This window comes from Mytilus californianus, unplaced genomic scaffold, assembly GCF_021869535.1.
Source record: "Mytilus californianus isolate M0D057914Y unplaced genomic scaffold, xbMytCali1.0.p SCAF_6, whole genome shotgun sequence".
NCBI lineage: Eukaryota > Metazoa > Mollusca > Bivalvia > Mytilida > Mytilidae > Mytilus > Mytilus californianus.
This window is the reverse complement of record NW_026262712.1, coordinates 58,508,488-58,531,967: the sequence shown is the minus strand read 5'-3', so window position 1 is coordinate 58,531,967 and position 23,480 is coordinate 58,508,488. Positions and strand designations below refer to the sequence as shown.

The 23,480-nt window shown below is 31.7% G+C and overlaps 1 long non-coding RNA gene across 4 annotated transcripts in view; it reads right to left on the bottom strand.

The window, feature by feature from the left end:
• LOC127704328 (uncharacterized) overlaps nt 1-23,480 on the bottom strand; it is a 79,502-nt gene that overhangs the window by 12,400 nt on the left and 43,622 nt on the right. The window contains exon 1 of one of the 4 annotated variants that reach the window (XR_007983229.1): nt 9,010-9,249. The exons of 2 other annotated variants lie outside the window; for them this stretch is intronic. This is a non-coding gene — a long non-coding RNA (uncharacterized LOC127704328). Of the gene's footprint in view, nt 1-2,215; nt 2,366-9,009; nt 9,250-23,480 lie in introns of those variants that run through there. One more of the 4 variants, XR_007983230.1, reaches the window with a different exon arrangement.

Here is a 23,480-nt window from a genome sequence, read left to right as displayed (position 1 = left end):
TCGTTTGGGGATGACCACCCAACATCTTTCAATTTTTATTTTGTATTTTGTATTTTGTTATTTCATTATTAATTATTTACACAACATTGTGAGATATAAAACAAACCAAATAATGGTGTATTTCGATGATTTCTATTATTTTCAGATGTATATGTATAATTACCATTACTTTGATGTAGATATGACACGCGTCGTATCAAAGAACTCGCTTCACCAATTTGCACGCAATAACCAGTTCAAAAACCATGAACGTAAATTACGCATTTCTTTCTCAAGAGGTTACACATATTTGATTGAAGAATATATGCAAGGTAAAACAAATAGTCCAGTGTCCTTTACACTCAAGTCACCAAAATTATACGTTGCAAAATCATTTTTCAAAGAGAATACTTTACTTGCTTTCTCTCATTCGTAAACATATTGTATTTGCTTTTACATATATCAAAAAGAATCCGACACACATTATCACAACTAAGGGAGCTACCATTTGATTTTTATGGGGGGGGGGGGGGGGGGGGGGCTAGGATGAAATTTGAAGCAGGACAGGAGTTTTGAGTAAAACAAAAGGCAGGATGAGCAACTTGGTAAAAAAAAAGGATGACAATTTGTGTAAATAAATTCAGGATAAACTAGTAAAAAAAAGGCAGGACCGAATAGAGTAAAAAAATAAAAAGGCAGGACAGAGATTACAGCTAAAAAAAAAAGCAGGACAAACTTTTTCATCCTAGCCCCCCCATAAAAATCAAATGGTAGCTCCCTAAGATAGTCCTCTCCAAAATATACTAATCAATAATTTATGAATATAAAGACACGCAGCAACAATAATCATTATAGTTAGAGAAAAAAGTACACAATGTCCCAAGACCTAGGTCACAATACTTGTTCACCGACATACTAAACTATATAAACTCTTAAGAAAGATCATTTTTGTCGTCCTTATGATGCTTGCTTATATCAGCTTCCTTCATACAATCAAGGTTAAGACCATCGTGTGTTTTGATCTAGGAAAGTGGGGTTTCAATTTTCAACCACTTATAATCGAGAAGAACCTGGCAAACTTTATCACATACCGGTAGCACAAGTACATCTAGTCTTTTTAGTAAATATAGCGGGGACAATTCTGTAACGCTGACAATCTTAACTGAATAATCTGCACAAAAATATGTGCAAAATGACAATGAACCTGTAAGGTATGATATGTATACATGTAACGAAAAAGGTAAGGGTCATAAATCGAACAATTGGCGATTCATTTTTAATAAAAGTGTCTTTTAAAGTATACTTAACTGTTAGATTTTTTACATCATATAATGTATCATCGATTTTCACCATTTTTAACTTGTGAAGGAAGTTATAATTTCTTGCATTAAATCTAATAATTCATTCGCGATACTTGGTACTCTACAATTGCGCTTAAAACTTACGCGTCAGCTTTAACAAGACAAAACAAAAAATATTATTGAAAGATATGCTTCAATAATACAGACACACTACGGTAACTTTGACTTTCATGTACATACAAAAATAAGGAGATAAGGTATGATTGCCAATGAGACAAGTATATATCCACTAGAGTCCAAATAGCGTACATGTAAGCAACTATAGGTAACGGTACGGCCTTCAACATTCAATGAAATCCATACCGTATATTTTTCACTGAAAGATTCCGACTTGACTTTACGAACAGTTCATATAAATGCGAAAAAGCCATGATATATTTCCCGACTATGTTTTTAGAGTCAAAGAAAAATCACTAAGCAAAAGCGCGACTGATTATAGCAAGACATAAAGCGTATGTTTTCATGTTGGTAGCTGCATTGTTTAAAGTTTTGTATTGTGTGTTTTAACTTTACGACATAGTCTAGGTAGATAAAGCACTAGGGGGCTTGGAGGTTGTGAGCACGTTAAACTAGTTCAACTTAAGTGCACGTTATGCCTGTATCAAGTCAGGCTATCTGGACAGTGTGTTGTTTGTTTTTGTTTATCTTTGTTTATATTTTATTTGTAGGAGGAGTCAAGTGTTGGCGGTTGTTATCTTGTGTACTGTCCGTATACTCCGTTTAAAGTATCATAAAAATATCAACATTCAAAATCTGATATGATTATGGAAAATTGCAGAAATATTCCTACAGGTAGACATCAGCATACTTGTAGTTCCCTTTTCTTTTTTTTACACCGATTGCTCATGCTAAAATCAAATACATTTTGTACTTACCGTTAATAAAAACTATTACGACAACCAATAACACCATGTTGACGAATGTGTTTACTCGCAAAAAAATAAATTTCGACTACATATTTAACCCTTATCGACTTTATCAAATTGTACTGTGACTAATACGGTTGCACTGCTATGCATGTAACAAAAATGTCACAAAAGTAAATGTTTATAAACCTGTGTACTGATATGTGCCAATCATTTGTTTGTATTTAACCACCCACGTGGAAAAATGAATAATTGATATATATATTTGTATTGAACATATTTTTATCAAAATATGAATAATCTTTTCTTCAATGGTCGGATGTAGTGTCCATTGATCATCCTTCCTGCAATTTACATATAATTCAAAAACCGTGTGAATTTTTCAAGCTTGACTTAAAAGCGTAATAACTCGATTAGTAAACAAAATATGACTCTTCTGTTGGTTTATTTATTTGCCTTAAAGGGTATTTATACAAATGTCTATACAATTTAAAATTATATCATTTCAGATATCGTAATACATTTTTTTTAATGTAAATATATTGTGCATTGTACATGTACACATTTTATCAGTACTAAATTACATTTAGATGAGTGTACAGATAACAAAGTTTACTTTTTACAACATAAAAATGTCTGCAAACATTTTAAATGTTTGAATAAGAAATATACCTGTGAAACGCCTTTTCGCATTTATAAAAACACTTTATAACTCCTGAATATTTGTTTAACGCCGAAACGCGGTGTAGAATTACACAAAAGATAATATTGTTTTCGTAACCTTATTTATATAATGTCTATTTGTAAAAAAATCTTAAACTTTGGAAAATATTAAAGTTGAACCATGTGTTTGAATATCGATATAAAGTATCCTCAGTAGAAAACAAGAAGTATGATTCATGATCTGATCTAAGGGAACGACCATTTAACTTCAAAAGGGAGGGTGGGGGTTCCTAATATTCTAATTCCAATTTGATGAAGAAAAAAAATATTGTGGTCAAGCATATGACAAAAAAAAATATTCTGAATCCAGATTTTCCCCATACCTTATAGTGTTAAATTTTGAACAAAATAATTTGATTGATAGCGTCGAAAAAACTTTAAAAAAAATGTTCGCACTTTGCGCGCAAAAAAATGTCTTACTCAGACAAAAAACCATACCCCCCCCCAAAAAAAAAATGAAGTTAAATGGTTGCTCCCTAAGATAAGCTAAACTGTATCCCTCGATTCACACAACCGAGGCCAAAGGGTCTAGAAGCAACTATCCATGTAGGCTGTAGTGATCAGATCACTTTTTAATTTTACATTCGAAGCTTTCTATTCTTATATCAAAATGGGTAACTGCATTAAAGAGTGCAGTTATTAATAATTTGATATTCTAAAATTTGTGAATTAATAAACGCACTCTTTTGGCTAGAATTGTAATTTCTGTGCCTGTTGTCTGTTTTACCATGCTTCTAAATACTACATATGTAATACTGGCCGCTGGATGAGTATCCATCACTCAGTATCGTTAAATTACAGAACAGTGTTACACGAAGCACCCCGGTAAACTGACTTATTCATGTTATTAGGAAGCTTGTTAACAAGGAGAAAGAATTTCTTATTTTCACATGTAATACATGATTTAACAACATAACACGTCCTTAGGTCATGCATAGTTTGATTTTGTAAAGTTAAAATGTCTTCATCGTTCATGGGTATAATATAGTGAAATTGAACGTGTTATTATCATAAATATTAAATGGAGTATCTTATCTGATTAAACGACCATTTATCTGGCAAGCATGACTTAATTTCCCCATATATTAATTAATATGTACATAGTTAAATTTTGATATACGGATAACGTGTATTTATTTTAATTCTACTTTGAACGAAGCTGGATAAATGTTGACCTAGGGATGAAATGGCTTCGGTTTAACGGCATCCAGCATTCGGAGTACTATCGACTTTTACCTGAGGTGTTAAGAAACTTCAAGAAGTTTTAAATGGTATAATAAAGTCGTGGGCCATCACTCTTCTTATATTTTATAAGTTATGTTTCATGCAACTAAGGTTTTAAATGGTAAATATACCGTCCATTGTTTTGCAAACAGTGAAATGCCTCAATACGTATGCAAATTAATTTTAAGCGCATGTTTCTGGCCTAACCTTTATTAGTAACACTCGATACAAAAAGGTTTGAGAGACTAAATATGTTAAACCGTTGGAAAGATTAAAACACAAGATCGAGTATACCGTTATTTTAGAGTTAAGTACTTGTCCTGTACTGGGGAAAGTAAACACAATAATATACATGACACAGTCAGAACAATGTATATTTTTGCACACGTAAAATATTAAGAGAGTTAAGATGCTTGTTACTAGAAAAAGGGGACTATATTGATTTTTTTCTCTCTCTCATGTTTATGCCCCCGCAACTAACAGTTGGGGGGCATATTATTTTACCCCTGTCCGTCCGTCCTTCCGTCCGTCCTATTATGGGTATATAGTTATTCCGAATAACTCCTCCTACAGTTTGAATGCTAGGTAGTTTTCACTTTGCTGGCTGTTTGTACATATATTGAAGGTGTGCACGAGGTCAGGGTTTTGTTTTTTGTCGAGCCTTCGACTTTAGTCGAAAAAGCGAGACATAGCGATCCTACATTCCGTCGGCGTCGGCGGCGTCCACAAATATTCACTCTGTGGTTAAAGTTTTTGAAATTTTAATAACTTTCTTAAACTATCCTGGATTTCTACCAAACTTGAACAGAAGCTTGTTTATGATCATAAGATAGTATCCAGAAGTAAATTTTGTAAAAATAAAATTCCATTTTTTCCATATTTTACTTATAAATGGACTTAGTTTTTCTGAAGGGAAATATTACATTCACTCTGTGGTTAAAGTTTTTAAAATTTTAATAACTTTCTTAAACTATCCTGGGTTTCTACCAAACTTGGACAGAAGCTTGTTTATGATCATAAGATAGTATCCAGAAGTAAATTTTGTAAAAAAAAAAATCCATTTTTTCCTTATTTTACTTTTAAATGGACTTAGATTTTCTGCCAGGAAACAACACATTCACTCTGTGGTTAAAGTTTTTAAAATTTTAATAACTTTCTTTTACTATTTTGGATTTGTACCAAACTTGGACAGAAGCTTGTTTATGATCAAAAGCTAGTATCTAGAAGGAAATTTTGTAAAAAAATAAATCCATTTTTTCCATATTTTACTTTTAATGGACTTAGATTTTCTGCCAGGAAACAACACATTCACTCTGTGGTTAAAGTTTTTAAAATTTCAATAACTTTCTTATTCTATTTTGGATTTGTACCAAACTTGGACAGAAGCTTGTTTATGATCAAATGCTAGTATCTAGAAGGAAATTTTGTTTTCTTCCAGTTAACATTACATTCAGTCTGCAGTTAAAGTTTTTAAACATTTATTAGATTCATAAACTATCCTGGATTTTTACCAAACTTGGACAGAAGCTTCTTACAATCAAAAGATAGTATCAAGAGGAATATTTTTATTGATTTACTTCCTCATTTTTGTTGCGCCTGCGATTAACAGAAAAAGTAGGCGAGACACTGGGTTCCGCGGAACCCTTACAAATTTTTTATTAATATTTGTTCTTTTGGGAGATAGTTAAAACTTTGTCATTTTTGGAGTATATAGTTACTTGCATAAGACGTGCATAGCGTTTCCGGATAACTCCTCCTACAGTTTGAATGTTAGGAAGTTTTCACTTTGCTGGCTGTTTGTACATATATTGAAGGTGTGCATGTGGTCAGGGTTTTGATTTTTATTAATATTGGCTCTTTTGGGAGATAGTTGAACTTTATCATTTTTGGAGTATATACTTGCATAAGAGGTGCTTAAACATAGATGTCATACAATGCTGATTAAGGAGCTACAATTTGATCTGAACCTTTGACCTATGTGCTCCCATGCTCAACTTTGTGTATTCTAAAATAACACTTTGCATCTGCAGGGGCACCATTTGTGTCTCCCAGGCACAATAATATCTCAAAGAAAGTCCTAAATTGACTTTATAATACAGTTACTTCAGAGTGTAGTGCGGGGCATCACTTTGTCTAGTTTTCAGTTATTTTTCAATTCAAAATCAGAAAAAAGGCACACGAATCTTGCAGGCATTAAAACTACTTCCACACAATCAATCCTGAGTTCAAACCTTTGCATTAGTGGAATATTTAAAACATGTTAAAAATTATAAATCAGAGAAAGAAAAAAGATTTTGAACCGAATTAACCATCATTTATAAAATAAATTTAAACGAAACCGTACATATTTACATGAAATACAAGCATCGTATTAACAAGAACTATTTATATCATCAGTAAATCAAAGGTTGCTTTATCTTAGATTTACTAATTCATAAACTTCAAAATTTGATTTTAAAAACCTGCCATTATTCCAAGCAGCTTTTGACAAAACTAAGATAGAAGTAACAACATGCAAGAACACTCATAAAACTTTATAAAGTTATTTGCTTATGTATGATCTATTTCATATTTTTATTTTTTTCCGAAATCGAGCATATGTAGTATACAAATTCCACTACTGACTAATTTGTTAATTGTTGTTTGCTAAATACCCAGAGGCAAATATTTCATACATATCCAGGACGAGAGTTCTCGGACAATAAATCAAATATGAAGGTTCTGAAAAGTAACGCAACATGCAGCAAATTGTAACTGGCACTGGAAACAGAGGGCCAGATTGTAAGGGGTCAGAAAATAAATTTCCTTACTCTGGCCGGACGTGGCTGCGTATTTGAACATCTAACACAAATAAAAACAAACGCGTCTTCGTCATGGGTTTTATTGGAAGAGGGTCGAATTCCTGGTGATCATGATTCTTTTCCCAGTCAACCCTCAAGGCGATCCAACCACGCAATACATATCAGCATAAGACTGGGCAAAACTGATTAAAGATTATCTGTATAGTATATTAGAATTACAGTGGATTACTGGTAAATTGCTGACAGGAAAATTTCTGCATATTATGAATAGCAAAATAAGATAGAATTGTCTGGTACTTATTATATAACAAAACTAAGAGACGGCCTTGGTAGGACCTTCGTTTTTCTCATACGAAGGACAACTGATGCGACAATTCTTCATGACACTTGGGTCAAGATATCTTTTGTAATTTTTTCAACGACTTGTATAATTTGCTAATAACACAATTTTATACTTGTCAGGTGTTTTTATAAAAATCTTTATAATATATTTTGAATGTAAATACCTGTTGCTAAGCTTATTGTAAATAGGTAGTTTATTCTGATAAAACCATGCAAGTACAAAGGTTAGGGAGCTACCAATTGATTTTAATGGGAGGGATGGAAATTTTTGTCCTGCATTTTTTTTAGTTGTAATCTCTGTCTTGCCTTTTTATTTTTCTTTCTATTCGGTCATGGCTTTTTTTATTAGTTTATCCTGACTTTTTTTAACATAAATTGTCATCCTGCCTTTTTTTTAGCCAAGTTACTCATCCTGCCTTTTTTTACTCAAAGCTCCTGTCCTGCCCCTTCCCCTCCCCCCCCCCCCCCCCCCCCCCCCCCCCCCCCCCCCCCCCATTTCAAATGGTAGCTCCAGAAAAGTTAAAAACGCTAACAAGGTTTAACGTCCGTTTCGAATAAAGCCTAAGTGACCATATTTCTATATCTCATTTCATAATAAAAATGACACAGACCTCTTTGACGAACTCTGTTATCATGGCAACAATAAAAAAATAGAAGTAAATATAATATCCACATATGCAATGATTCATTCATGCAAGAATTAACTTTTTTTCTCAAATGTGTACACAAATTAACCTTCAAACCCTACTCCTTTTTAAAAAAAATGTGGAAATTAAAATATTCAACAAAATTGAATCCTGCAGCAACGTGTAAGTTTTAATAACATTTTGCTCTGAACTTATTTACCATGTATAAATTACATTTTTGCAAGAATTTCCAAAATTGACTGTGATTTACAGAATGGCAATGGAAGTATTCATATGGTCTATTGTGGTGAAATCTTCCGATTTTATTTTACAAGTTTCTAAATCGGTTATTTAATCCTATTCTGTCCAATCGGAATTATATTGTTTAATCAGATGCCACGCTTTCTGTTTGTTAAAGAATCCTTCCAACAACATACATGAAATATTTGCAACTGGACTAAGATTAATGTAACAGCTATCAATCACTTATTTACTAAACTACTTCTTAAGCTGTTGGATTGAGGGGATGGGGTAGCCTTTGTGAAAAGTATGTGCCTTTCATAGTCAAAACACTACAATATGATTGCGTTAAATCATTCTTTTCAAGGCCAAAAGCTTTATTTATAGACGAATATTAGTTTAATACAGAAAACATAATCTCTATTGAGCTTTTATATCGTCTTTTTATCGTGAATTTAAATAAAGTGTCGGGATTTATTCGAACTAAGCATATTTTTTATCACATGCAAACAATTAAAACATTAATCCCCTTGTCCTCTTTTGGTGCTTTAAAAAGAGTCAATAAAACTGTGCGTTCAATACACATTACATACAATGCAAGAGTATAATCAATGAAAAATAAAGTTAATACAGGAAGTATAGAGTTTGACTTCGATAGATCCACGTGTTAATTAATTTTTCATATTCATATCGTGAAAGTTAAATGTTTGATTTATAAATAAACTTTGACAATACATATCGATTTCAGTAGCCCAATTAAATCCATTTGACCCTATAATATTACAAATGACGACTTGTCGCTATTATCAGACATATCAATCAAAAGGTTAATTAAGTAAAGACTTACCTGACAAAACATCAATACAGAAAAAGACTGAAATTAATGTGTAAAAATCCATTGAAGAAAACTGATCGCGTTTTATACACCTGACATTTTTATTTTGTCTATCATGTTTCAAAATGAAAGTGAACTTTGCTTATCCGTGTATATAAAACGTTTAATCATAGGTAAATATATACACCTATATATTTACAGGTGTAAACATATTTGACAGTTTTCATTTTATAGTGTGTGTACTATGCGGCACAAATGCGGAATTCCGGATGTTACGTTGACTTAGCCTTGATTAAAGCTTATCAGTTGGCTATTTGTTTACTTTTGTAGATGATCTCATCGATTATGTGAACTCGTAACAGATGCAATTGAAGGTTGGAAAGGCCATCTATCATCGTCTTTTTTTAATTGACATTTCACTTATCAATTTAAGCAATTTAGATTGATTCCCCCCAACTCAGATAAAAAAATCATTTTAATCTAATGTCACAAAAAAGAGAGAAGAATAAAAAGACGTTTAAAACAACATAAAAAAAAGAAGGAAAAAAACCACGTTAAAAAAAAACCAGAAAATGTAACAGGAACGTTCAAAGGAACAGGTTTAATAGACAACCCTAAATGTTTGAAGTAATTAATTTTTGAGGTATAATAATACATTAAGATATAACAATATGAAATAACCTCCATTTTTATCCGATCCGAAATTTCAGAGTGCAGAATCAATCATAAACGAAAACCCGTAGAATCTAATCTAGGAAACACTACTATAGCAAATATTATTTTCATGACAAAATGTAAAACCCTGATTGAACTGAACTTGACTCTTGAAAATGACCAATAGAATCTGACTGGACTTAACTATTGCACCTGACTAAAAAGCGCTTATATTTTTTTCTATACACTATATTATCTTTATACTTTTGAATAGGAAAATTCCATATGTTCTATAGATTATGAAATAGTAAAGTACAGCAATAAATCTGTCATTGCACGCTGATAAAGCGACAGATAATATTACTTAACAAATAACAGTTATCGTAACAATTGCTTTAACACAAACTGAGCATGTTTATACATGGTCTAGTTTCTCTATACCAATTTGTGTTTTGTCTATCCTGTCTCGCTATGTATTACTAGTATATTGTCATTTTGCATATGGTGCCATACCTGTATTTGTCTGGCGTTATGAATAAATCTTGACACATCTTTAAATATTAATGATAATTAACAAATCAAAGACAAAAAAAAAAAAAAGACAAAAAAAAAAAAAAAAGTAATTGGAAATTATCTTATTTTAACACCTACTTATTGTAATCATACAAATAAAGCGGTAAAACATGAAGGAAAGTTAAAATGTCACTATAAGTCAACATCTAAAAAAACAAACAAATCTTGTGAGTACGTATTCCTATTTAAAACCATGCAAATGGTGATGATGATGATCGATGGCTGCTTAACGTCCAGCGGCAAATAATCGCAGGACGAGAACATGTAAATGTTATATGAATATTAACCCGCTTTGTACTAAACTGACACGCTGAGCAAGATTTTTAACGTGCTAGTTCACAAGGTAGCAGTCCACAGGAAGACATTTCACCTTACCCGGACACATTATTCTGACTCCGAGCCGACCGGTCTTTGCTCTTACACCTTAATGCCGCGTGCTTAGCGGAGAAGTAGCAAATACCAATTTTAAAGTTTTTGCTTTGACCCGGTCGGGGTTAGAACCCACGATCTCCAGCACTCGAGGCGAACACGCTACCACGAGACCACCATGAAATGGTAGTTTTGTCTGTTTTCACTAGTATTTGATATATTAAAATTTCATGCAACATTTTTGATGTCATGGGTTTCCCCTACACATGTACACCTTAAAAATGAAATCGTATTTTGTTCTTAAAAGAACTACACGCGATTTGTATTACATATAATTTTAAATAAATCTTCTCTGTTTAAATTTGGATTAATGATGAGTACTAGTATGAAGAATTTATTCTGTTTTGTAATACAATTATTACAACCTGTGAATCAGTAAAACACCTGGTATTTATCAGCTAACACATTATATTTAGAATAACAGTTACATTTGAAAATGGCGGGTTTCCCCAAGTGGTGCAGTCTCTCTATCATACATCACTTTGATGCGGATTCTTTGGGTGGGATGCAGAACGACATAATCTGATCGATTAAACTGGAATACTTAAATACATACCAACCGTTGGACAGTTCTGGTAGATGAAAGAAAAATTATTGTTTTGTTTAACTTATCAGTTTCTCATTGCATGTGCATGGGATTAGAGAATTTAAGTGGGCAAACACAAGTGCCCACTTAAATTCTCTTGTGATGTTATCAAATTAAAAAGAATAAAGATGACAACAAAAAAAAAAGAAAAAAAAAAGTTCAATTTAAGCGCTTCAGGCCAAGTTCAGCTGTCGAATCTTCTAAAGTCCATTGGTTGAGCCCAAGAGTCCAGTCCGGTCAATATGGTCAAGACAATATTTAACATGTTTTTTCATCACCTAAAGAATCAGTTTACCATGTTGATGTTGACCCTACATCGATTATTGAATATCTTTATAATCTGTCATGTGTCTTAATTTGACGATAGATTGGTGTTAAAACGTCCAGCGGCAAATATTAAAAGCTTATCACGTCAAAAACATGTTTTTTTATATGATATTGAGCTTTGTTTTATACTAGGCCGAAAGCGGTTGATTTTTTTTGTCAATTTTTTTCTTATTAAGATCTTTTTGACCGGTTTTTGTGTATTTTTTTTTTCCAGAACGAAAACAGAATTCATATAGAATTGAGTTGCCAAAAGTCACACATGATTGTTTACTCTTGGCATTCTGATTTTTATCACGGATAAAACTGGCCATTATACAACTGTATGAATACATAGAAAGTGGCTTGAACGTGTTTTTATTACCAGCAGTTAATTAGTATTTTATGAGTCCACAACAAATCGAGCTAAGGGGCGGATCTAGGATTTTGGAAAGGGGGGGGGGGGGGGGGGGCGTAGTATTAAAGTTCGCAGAGCGGAGCGAGGCGAAAACTTTTTTTTTTGACCTTTTTTTTGGCTAAAAAAAAAATAAAATAAGTGGAAAATGCATTTTATAGTTAAAGTGTAGGGGTTGGATATTTTTGGTGCCGTATTCTCTCAATCAATTGTCTATTATGAAATGATTTGATGGATCCAAAGCTATGTACTTATTAATATATTTGATGTGGGATTTTTCAGTAAAAAATGGACATGGAAAATTCTCGTTTGTTTAATGGTTAGTTAGCATAACTTCACAGATTTCTTGTTGTAAACAAGATATACGGCTATTCAATGAAATTTACAATACGACCGACACGAAAAAAGACAAACAAGCAATTTTCATCCAAATGTTTGGTGAAATGTTTTACCCAACAAGGGAAGTGAGGGGTTTCAAATCAACCAAAGGCTACGAATAAGTCGGAAATGACAATGAAGTTGTGAATGACGGTCGACACATTGAGACATATAGGCCACACCCAGCAGGCAGGTTGCCGTCGGGCCTTGAAAAAAGTATTCAGTATATTAGTACGGCGAAACAGACATTCCGGTCAGATATGGGATTCACATGCAACCTCCCCCCCCCCCCTCCCCCCAAAAAAAAAAAAAAAAAATTACGCACGTTTTTTATTCATCATGTTCATTTAATGCTAAATAATTCTGTTGAAAATATTTTTATTCTAATAGCAAAAAAGTGGACAAGATTATTGTTTTCAATCCAGATACGGCCAGAATTTTTGTTTAAGGCAAAAATCAGGGTCAGAATTTTTTCTCTAAATATCCCAGACTGCCACCTCAGATCAAATGGTCCGTACCTTAGACTTTAAATCTAGATCTAGAGCTTACTGACTGGGGATCACTATTCAGCAATGTTATTAATGGGCTGGGGCGTGTGGGGTTAAACATGTTTTCGTAGGTAAATAATATTACTGTGGAACTTTTTCATGAGAGTGTAATAGAGTATTACTTTCTGTTGGGTGGAATTGTGAAATAGAAGTCAATACGTTCTGGCTCAATACTTTGTCGCTTTGAAGGCGTCATGCTTGTCATCCTCAGCCTAAGCAATGTGATACTGTAATTTGAATTTCAAAATGACTGAGTGACGTTTTTTTCGACGTGGAGAATCACATGACTTTGACATAATCAATAGTATATTACAGTAAATACGAGCGAAAAATATCTTTATAAGTAAAGAATTGTCGCATAAAAATTAAATACACGGGAAATGGCAAAGTTAACGAAGTCTAGTCTAATTAATCATTTTACAAAAAAAAAAAAAAAAAAAAAAAAAAAAAAAAGTGCAAGCAAAGGGGCGGCGTACGCACTCTACGCCACAACTGGATCCGCCACTGGAGCTAAATATTACATTTCTTTTTTTTTCTTTTTTTTTCAACTTCAGATACTTTATTTCACTAATAATTGTTAACAAAGCCCCGTAATGCTACAACAATGGCACTAAGGTTCTTCCCTGTATTGTTAATTACCAATAAAACCAGGGGATTTCATTGGCAAACTTTTTATAAATCTACATAGCATTACGTGTTAGTTACAATTTAAAGATTAATTTTACAAGCATGTATACAATGAAAAAGAAAAAAAAAGTAACTTTGGCCGTCTTTTGTTTAGCTTTTAGTCCCGGGTTTTAAAAGTGAAAGTAAAAGAGCATGGTTTCTGATTTATCGGATCAAGAGGTCAGTATGATTGAATTACGATTGTTTTTTAGATAGTATCTTATCATTCAAATACAACATTGAATAATATACCATATCTGGTATTTAAACAAAAATTAAGGAGCAGTTTTTGTTTAGAAATTTTTCTTCTTTTTATTTCAATGATATTTTTGTGATTCTAGGTCATCCAAATGCAAACAAAACAGATAGAGAATCAAATTTCTAAGATTTTCGTTAGAAATTTTCTCAAAAAGGAATTTTTCGGATGATATAAAATTTGTGTTTCAATTTCATTTTTTAGGACTGACATCATATTCACATATCTAGTTCTCTTTTCTGATAAATAAAAGCATTTGTAAATCACAAAGCAAACAATTGTTATAATATGATTATGTACATAATATTCAACATCTTCAATTTTGTATTTTTAAGATTTTTAAGACAAAAAACATGTTGACCAATATTTAGATACATAAATATTTTGTGTAGTAATGTCCAATAATTTTTTACCAATGTGCATTCAAAGAAGAAATGATTATAGCTATCAGATTTGAAACATATCTCACAGTTTTCGCTGTTAACTACTTTCCAGAGGTACAGATTATGGTTGATAGCTAAAATATTATGCAGTAGTTTCCATCTGAACATTTTTAATCTATTATCTTTTAAAAATAGAAAGGTAAAAGATAGATTTTTCTTAATGTAATAAATAACATTTTCGCATGATAGTTGGTTTTTCCTTGAGCAAAAACCTACTGGAAGCTCTTTATTTGACCTGATTATAATATTATAAATTTCTTTAAACTTAATTTTGTCTATATTGTAATACAATCCATTACAAAACATTTTAATGTCTTGTGTTATGTTGATTTTAGTATGTTTTGATATATTACTCTTTAATTTTTGGATCACATTTTTGGGTAAAGCTTTTCGAAGAGTACACAGTTCAGCGATCCAATTTTGTTTCTTTTTAAGTTTATGTAATACATTATGAGAAATGTCTCCTTTATCATCAATTACATCATTAACAAAAATTATGTTTTCCTCTACCCAATGACTGAAATAAAAACTTTTGCCATGTGTTTTTATATATTGGTTTCCCCATATAACTTGCTTTCTTATATCTCTATAATTATCAGGTACTTTTGTCTTCCCCCCTCCGTTTTTAATCCAACATTTCAAGATTTCAAAGTAAAATATAGGTAAGTTTTTAGGTTTTCTAGTGACTTATGAGAATTAAGATTCATTTTTTAATATTAAATTATTATCCCCAAACTCCCTGAAATAATAGGTAGGTATGATTTTCCAGTTAGCACAAGTTTCATCAGTTAATCTTTTAACCCAATTTATTTTGATAGCCTCAATGTATGCATCAATATCCGTCATTTGTAATCCCCTTCAATATATTTTTTTCTTAACACTGAGCGTTTTACTTTCTCGCTACCACCCTCCCATAAAAAATTAAATAAGATTTTTTTAAATTGACTTATAATCTTAGTGCTCAGATTTATCAATGAAGCAACATATGTTATATTGGGAATAACTAGTGTTTTAATTATAGTTATTTTTCCAATCATACTCAATTTTCTTTTCTTCCAATCATTTAGTATCCTTTCTGATTTTTCAAACTGTTTATCTATATTTAGTGTTTCACATTCTTTTTTGTTAAGGCCGAAATAAATACCAAGACTTTTCACTTTATCTTTCCAATTGATACTTTCAAATTTGTCTTTGCAGTGTTTTAGTTTACCTAGCCATATACCTTCTGTTTTGTTTCTATTGAGTTTAAGTCCTGAAAAAGATCCAAAAGTTTCTATTAAATTTAGTGCATGTTTTATTTCATCTTTAGATCTTAAAAAGAGAGTTGTATCATCTGCTAGTTGTGAGATTTTTAGGCTATTAGTTTTTTTATCAATTTTTATTTGTATCCCTTTCAGATCATTATTATCTCTTATTCTACAAGCCAGTATTTCGACTGATAAAACAAATAATAAAGCGTTTAAAGGCATCCTTGTCTAATTCCCCGTTGAATCCCGAAGGTTTCAGAGATCCACCCGTTATTTAAAATACATCCTTTTATGTCGTGATATAGTGTTTTGACCCACTTTTGAAAAGACTCGTTAAATCCAAATTTTTTTAATGATTCCAGCATAAAGACCCATTCTAGTGAGTCGAACGCTTTAGAAAAGCCAATAAATAGTATAGCTCCATCTATATTAAAGTTTTCTGCATAATCTATAATATCTTGAATTAGACGTACGTTGAATCCTATATATCGATTTTTAACATAACCATTTTGATCTCTGTGTATGATAAGGGGTAAGATTTTTTTAAGTCTTTGTGCTAAAGTATATGTAATAAGTTTTACATCAGTATTCAACAAAGTAATTGGACGGTAGTTATCGAGGGACAAAGGGTCATTTTTTTTGAAAATCAATGATATTATCCCAATCTTTTGGGTATCAGATAGAGTTTCTTTGTCATAACATGTGTTAGAAACATTCAATACAATATGTTTTAATTTTGGCCAAAATTGTCGATAAAACTCAACTGTTAAACCATCTTTTCCTGGAGTTTTGTTTAATTTCATATTATAAATAGAAGATGTTAACTCTTCTAAGGTTAATTTACCATCTACTTGTTTACTTTCACAAGGATTTAATGAGTGATCAATGGGGGTATTATCTATGTATGTCTTTAAAATTTCAGTTTCAGGACACGTGCTTTTGTACAGAGATTTATAATACTCTTTACTTACATCTAAAATTTCACTTTGATCAACAGTAACCTCACCGTTTTTAGTCATTAATTTATTAATAGATTTTTTAGCTTGCCTATTCTTTTCTAGGGATAAAAAGTACTAAGTATTTTTTCCCCTTCCTCTACCCATTTTATTCTTGATCTAATTTGGGCTCCTTTGGCTTTTAAAGAGTATATCTCTTCTAATTCTTTTTCTAAGTTTTTTATTTGATTAGAAAGATTATTATTTTTTCTATCAGGCAATTTGTCTAATCTTTCATTTAAAAGATTTAGTTTGTTTTCCATTACTAAAATATTATTTTTCCTTTCTTTGGCTTTAGATTTACAGTATTGGATAGTGGACTCTATTATGTCAGTTTTAAGCAGGTCCCACTGATTTAGGACATTCTTAAAATTAAAATTTTGCTCATACTTTTCAATTAACTTATTTATTAGTTTATTGTACTGAGTATCAGTTAATATACTATTAATAAAAAAATATGTAAACTATTGTAGACCTATATATTTACAGGTGAAAACATTTTTGACATTTTAATTTTTTTCAGTGTGTGCTTACTAAGCGGCACAAATGCGGAATTGAGCCGTGATTGTAGCTTATCACTTATATGTTTGCTTACTTATATGTTTGCTTACTTTTGTACATGATCTAATTGATTACATGAACTCTTAACAGATGCTACCGAAGAGTGAATGGACAATTTATTATGTTTTTTTTTTAATTTGGATATGTCACATATCAATCTAGATTTTTTTTCCGAACTCAGATAAAAAAAATCATTTTAATCTTTTGACACAAAAAGAAAGAATAAAAAAGACGTATAAAAAAATTAACTCTACATGAAGCTATCAACTAAAGATGAAAATGTGACAGTAAGGTCAGAAGGAACTGGTTTAACAGACAACCCCAAATGTTTAAAGTGTTAACTTGTTGAGTTATAGATGAATGAAGTAGAAGACAGACATTAAGATAAACAAAAAACTTATATAACAGAAATTTAATCCGATCGAGAATTTCAAAGTGCGGAATCAATCATAAAAGAAAACCCGTAGAATCTTATCTAGGAAACACAACTATATCAAATATTATTTTCATGACAAAATGGAAACCCTGATTGAACTGGACTTGATTCTTGGAAATGACCAATGGAATCTGACTGGACTTAACTGTTGCACCACTATAGCAAATATTATTTTCATGACAAAATGTAAAACCCTGACTTAACTGGACTTGACTATTGGAAATTACCTATGGAATCTGACTGGACTTAACTGTTGAACCTGACTAAAAAGCGCTTATATTTTTTCTATAAAATATATCATTTTTATATTCTTTTGAATTGGAAAATCCATATGCTCTATAAATTATGAAATAGTAAAGTACAGGAATTAATCTGTTATTGCATGCTGATAAAGCGACAGATAATATTATTTAACAAATAACAGTTGTCGTAACAGATGCTTTAACACAAACTGAGTAATTCTATACACGGGAGAGGTTAGTATGTCTAGTTTCTGTATATCAATTTGTGTTTTATCTGTCATGTGTCGCTATGTATTACTAGTATATTGTCCTTTTGCATTCCTGTATTTGTTTGGCGTTATGAATAAATCTTGTCAAATCTTGAAATATTAATAAATAACAAATCGAAGACAAAAAATGAAGTCATTGGAAATTATTTTATTCAAACACCTACTACTTGCTGTAATCATACAAATAAGCATGATAAAGCGTTAAAACATGCAGGAAAGTTAAAAAGTCACTAAAACTCAACATATTACAAATGATACATACGTTTAATATATAAAAAATAATTCTTGTGATTACGTTGATTTTTTAAAACCATACAAATTGCATTTTTTGTCTGTTTCACTAGTATTTGATTTCTTTAATTTTAAAGCAACACTTTTGATGTCATGGGTTTCCCTTACAGATGTACACCTTACAAATGAAATAATATTTTGTTCTTAAAAGAACTGCACTCTATTTGAATTACATATAACTTTAAATTAGTCTTCTCTGTTTAAATTTGGATTAATGATGAGTATTAGTAAGAATTTATTCTGTAATACAATAATTACCACACGTGAATCGGTAATCATCTGGTATTTATCAGCTAACACAGATTATATTTAGAATAACAGTTATATTTGAAAATGACGGGTTTCCCCAATTGGAGCAGTCTCTCTGTCATACATCACTTTGATGCGGTTTCTTTGGGTGTGATGCAGAACGACATGATCATGATAGATTAAACTGGAATATTTAAAGATTTAAAGGCATACCAACCGTTTGACAGTTCTGGTAGATCAAAGAATCACCTAGTTTTGTTTAACTTATCAGTTTCCCATTGCATCTGATTGGGATAAGAAGAGAATTTAAGTGGGCAAACACAAGTGCCCACTTGAATTCTCTTGTGATATTACCAGATTTAAAAGGGTAAAGATGATAAATAGAAAAAAAGGTTAAAGCGCTTTCAAGCGAAGTTCAGCGATTCAATCTTCTCCAGTCCATTGGTTAAGCCCAAGAGTCCAGTCCGGTCAATATGGTCAAGTCAATATTTAGCTTTTTGTTTCATAACTAAAAGAATCATTTTACCATGTTGATTTTGATCCTACATCGATTATTGAATATTTATAAATCTGCCTTGTGTATTAATTTGAAGATGGGTTGATAATTAACGTCAAGCGGCAAATATTAAAGGCTTATCGTGTTAAAACATGTTTTTCTATGATACTGAGCTTTATTTTATACTAAGCCGAAATGCGGATGATTTTTTTTAATCTTTATGCCTCGCCGTCATAGGAGGGGGCATTGAGTGTTTCCCTTGTCCATCCGTACGTCCGTCCGTCCTACCGTACGTCCGTCCGTTCTACCGTACGTACGTCACAAAATTGATTTCCATTCTCAAACTTTAGTTTGCTCAACCAAATGTTATGAAGCTTATAGACATACCTATGTTGTACCCATATTTTGACTATTTATTATGTCTGTTTTGTTCACGCATCGTTGTAAATATAACGGAATTTGATGAGACTGTCGTACAAGTGAGAGGTTTAGCGCTATAAAACCAGATTCAATCCACCATTTTCTACATTTGAAAAAAATGCCTGTATCAAGTCAGGAATATGACTGTTGTTGTCCATTCGTTTGATGTGTTTTGTCATTTGATTTTGCCATGTGATTAGGGACTTTCCAATTGAATTTTCCTCGGAGTTCAGTATTTTTGTAATTTTACTTTTTACACAATGCTTATTACCACAAAACACAGATCAAGTTCGAATTTGAGTGGCGACACTTTCATCGTTCTAGAGTTATGCCCCTTTATAAAGTTATATACAAGCGGGGGCATCATTAGTGTTCCATGCACACATTCTTCATTTTTTTTTTTTATTTTTTATGAAGGGTTTTTTGACCAGCTTTTGTGGTTTTTTTTCTTCTTCTAAACAAAAACAAAAACATGACTCGTATTCAACTGAGTTGCCAAAAGTCACACATGGTTGTTTTACACAGGGCATTCTGATTTCCATCACCGATAAAACTGGTCATTATACAACCGTACGAGCATATAGAAAGTGGTTTGAACGAGTTTTTACTGCCAGCAGTTAATTCGCTTTCTATAAAACCACAACAAATCGAGCTAAATATTACATTTCATAATTAGTAAAAGACTATGCAAACTCGTTATTAATTATTGTAAAGAGTGGCGAAAAGAGGCAAAGCACGTATTCCTGTCATGGGGAACAGTGGCGAAAAACCGAACTGATAAGGATATATAATACTTGTCAGATAATAAAGTTATGAAGGTATTTTTTTTAAACTTTGTACAAAATACTGTTTTTTTCTGTCAGTACATTCAATTCATTAATTTCCGAAAATGATTTTATGCTTGGTATGTTGTTAAGTTTTCTAACGTAAAATCATTTGACTTACATGATCATCAGTTACATAATTGCCTTACATTTCATGGAGTACTATCCGATTATTAAAATTTCACGTGTCGTTAAGGTTATAAAATGTTTCACACGAAGATGTAGACAAATCAACCATTTTGTGTGAAGTCTGTAGTAAAATGGAAATCGAAGAACCCATATTTATTTAGGTGCTTCTCAGCCCATTTAACAAGAGTATATGTGTAGTATCAAGCTTTCAAAGTTTGATAAATGTGAAGTTAAGCATTATGTATTGGGAATGATGCAAATAGGTGCAGTACACAATTATAAGTAATCTTTTGATTTTGTAATTATATTTCCTTTTGTACACCTGTATGTGTATGGTGTTATGAATAACATCTTGAAATCTTGAAAAATCTTGAAATCTTAATAAATGACGAATCAAAGACAATTAAGATGCTCCGCGAGCATTGCTTAATACGACCGCAGAAGTGGAACCCTGGACAGTTGGGGAAAGTATAGACACCACATTCAAGCTAGATACAGCCCTGAATTAGGATTGTGATTAAATATTTGACACAGCATAGGTTTCAGACACAGATTGAATGTGGTCAATGAACTGAAAAATTTGAAATTGGATCAATATCCAAAATATAAATACACGGTTAGTTTTCGCATATTCAAGTTTACCAGGAATTTAATTAATTTATTCATTAACCACACAATATTAGCTAAGTTTGAAAAGGGATTCGCTTCATCAAAAAAAAAAAATGTATATAGCTTTCTGAAAATTAATTTTTACAGAATAACAAAAAAACCTACAATGCATGAAGATTCTTCATAAGTTTTTACAAAAAGTAAAAAAAAAAAAAAAAAACAATTTCCAAAATATCATTCCTGATTAATAAAAAGTCTATAAAACTTACCTTTAGTTATTTTTCAAAAATCTAATAATGAACAGTAAGTTTCAAACTATATTTATACATAATTTCTTCTCTAAAATGAGATTTGATTCTGTATACCTTTTAAACTATGACTACACTTAAGATTTCTATTGATTGTGCAATACAGTTCTTAGTTTGGATTGTGATTAAATATTTGACAAAGCATAGTTTCTGACACATAATGAATGTGGTCTAAAAACTTAAAAATCTGAAATTGGGCATTTACCTATTATGGTCCAATATAAAAATCTATATACATGGTTAGAATGAGTACACCAAAGAACCCCAAGAATTCATTTTTCAATGAAATCAAGCAAAGTTAAATTTTGAACCATTTGGACATCATTGTAGATCAATTTGATAACGGGGCCAAAGTTCCAAAATTTTAATACACGGTAAGATTCAGCATATCAAAGAACCCAATATATTCAATTCTTGTTGAAACAAAGTTTGATTTAAGACCAACTTGAAAACTGGGCCCAAAATAAAAAAAAAACAAAAAAAAACACAAGTTTAGATTCAGCGAATCAAAGACCCCTTGAGTTCAATGTTTGTTTAAATCAAACTAAGTTTAATTTTGGACCGTTTAAACCTTAATGTGGGCCAATTTGAAAACTGGGCCCAAAATCAAACATCTAAATACACCGTTAGATTCAGCATATCAAAAACCCCGATAATTCTTTTTTTAAATCAAACAAAGTTTAATTTGGAACCCTTTGGACCTTAATGTGGACCAATTTGAAAACGGGGCCCAAAATCCAAAATATAAAACACGGTTAGATTTAGCATATTAAAGAACCGCAAGAGTTCAAAAGTTTGAATAAGACCACATTGAAATTGGTCAAGAAATAAGCAATTTATTCAAAGAATTAGAAAAGTATTGTTATTTGGCCCCTTTTTCCTTAACGGTTAGGGTATATTGAACCTTGTGATAAAATTAATCACAACTTTTATTTTGAGGTATGAAACCTTGTGGTACAATTTCATAGAGATCCATACACTTATTCACAAGTTATTGTCCTAAAACAAGAAAACTGCTTGTTTTTTACCCCTTTTTGGCTACTAATTCCTAGAACAATAACCCCCAAAATCAATCCAAACCTTCCTTTTGTGGCATGAAACCTTTTGGGACAATTTCATAGAAAAAAATTGACTTTAATACTTTCTTGCACAAGCAGTCAAAAAAGAAAAACAATTAAAAAGTTATTACAAATTGTACATACATCTGATAACTAAAAATCAAATCTTGTGAATACTTATTCTTCTTCAAAACCTTGAACAATGCAGGTTTTGTCAGTTTCACTTTTACTTTAATATTTAATATTAATGCAACACTTTTGATGTAATGTAACCCCCAAGGGGGACTAGTGCATAGAAATATGGTCACAATTGGTCTTCCTCTGACCGGCAGTAAAACCCTCGCCAAAGTGGGGCGTCCGTTTGGCTGTGCGGAATGTATCAAGTTCGCAGCCACGTCCGGTCAGAATGGGGACGTTAAATCCGATGCCTCGTGTAGAAACAGTGCCACACTCTTTGCACGTTAGGAACCCTTGCAACAACTCTTTGAAGGGTCCGTAGGTGGCCTGTTGCAAGACGAAATTTCTGTCCCTATCTTATATACCCTCATTTTCCCGTGGCAGTCCAAATTTACCCGACCTTCATCCCAGACGGCCTCTATTATAAGAACTACCTATTGTATTTATTGTTAATTTGTTATCGTCCTGAACATGCATGAAATATTTGCCACTGTACGTTAAGCAACAAACCATCAATCATCAATCATTGATGTAATGTGTTCTTCTTACATCTTTAACTGTGTTCTCCTTATATAAGGTTTACACACGATATGTATTAAATATATCATTGAATGAATCTACTTTGTTTAAATCTGAATTACGGCTCAGTATTAAAAAAATAATTATGTAATGCAATAATTACCACACGTGAATCAGTAAAACAAAGTGCGTGTTATTTATCAGCTAAAACATTATATTTAGAGTGTAAGTTAAATTAAGTTTCCACAAGAAGGGAAGATTCTCTATCATACATCACATTGATGCAATTTCCTTGGGAGGGATGTAAAATAACAAATCATGATAGATTAATGGTTTAACATACAGTATATCAACCCGTTAACAGTTCAGGTAGATCAAAAAAAATTTTTTTTTGGTTTAACC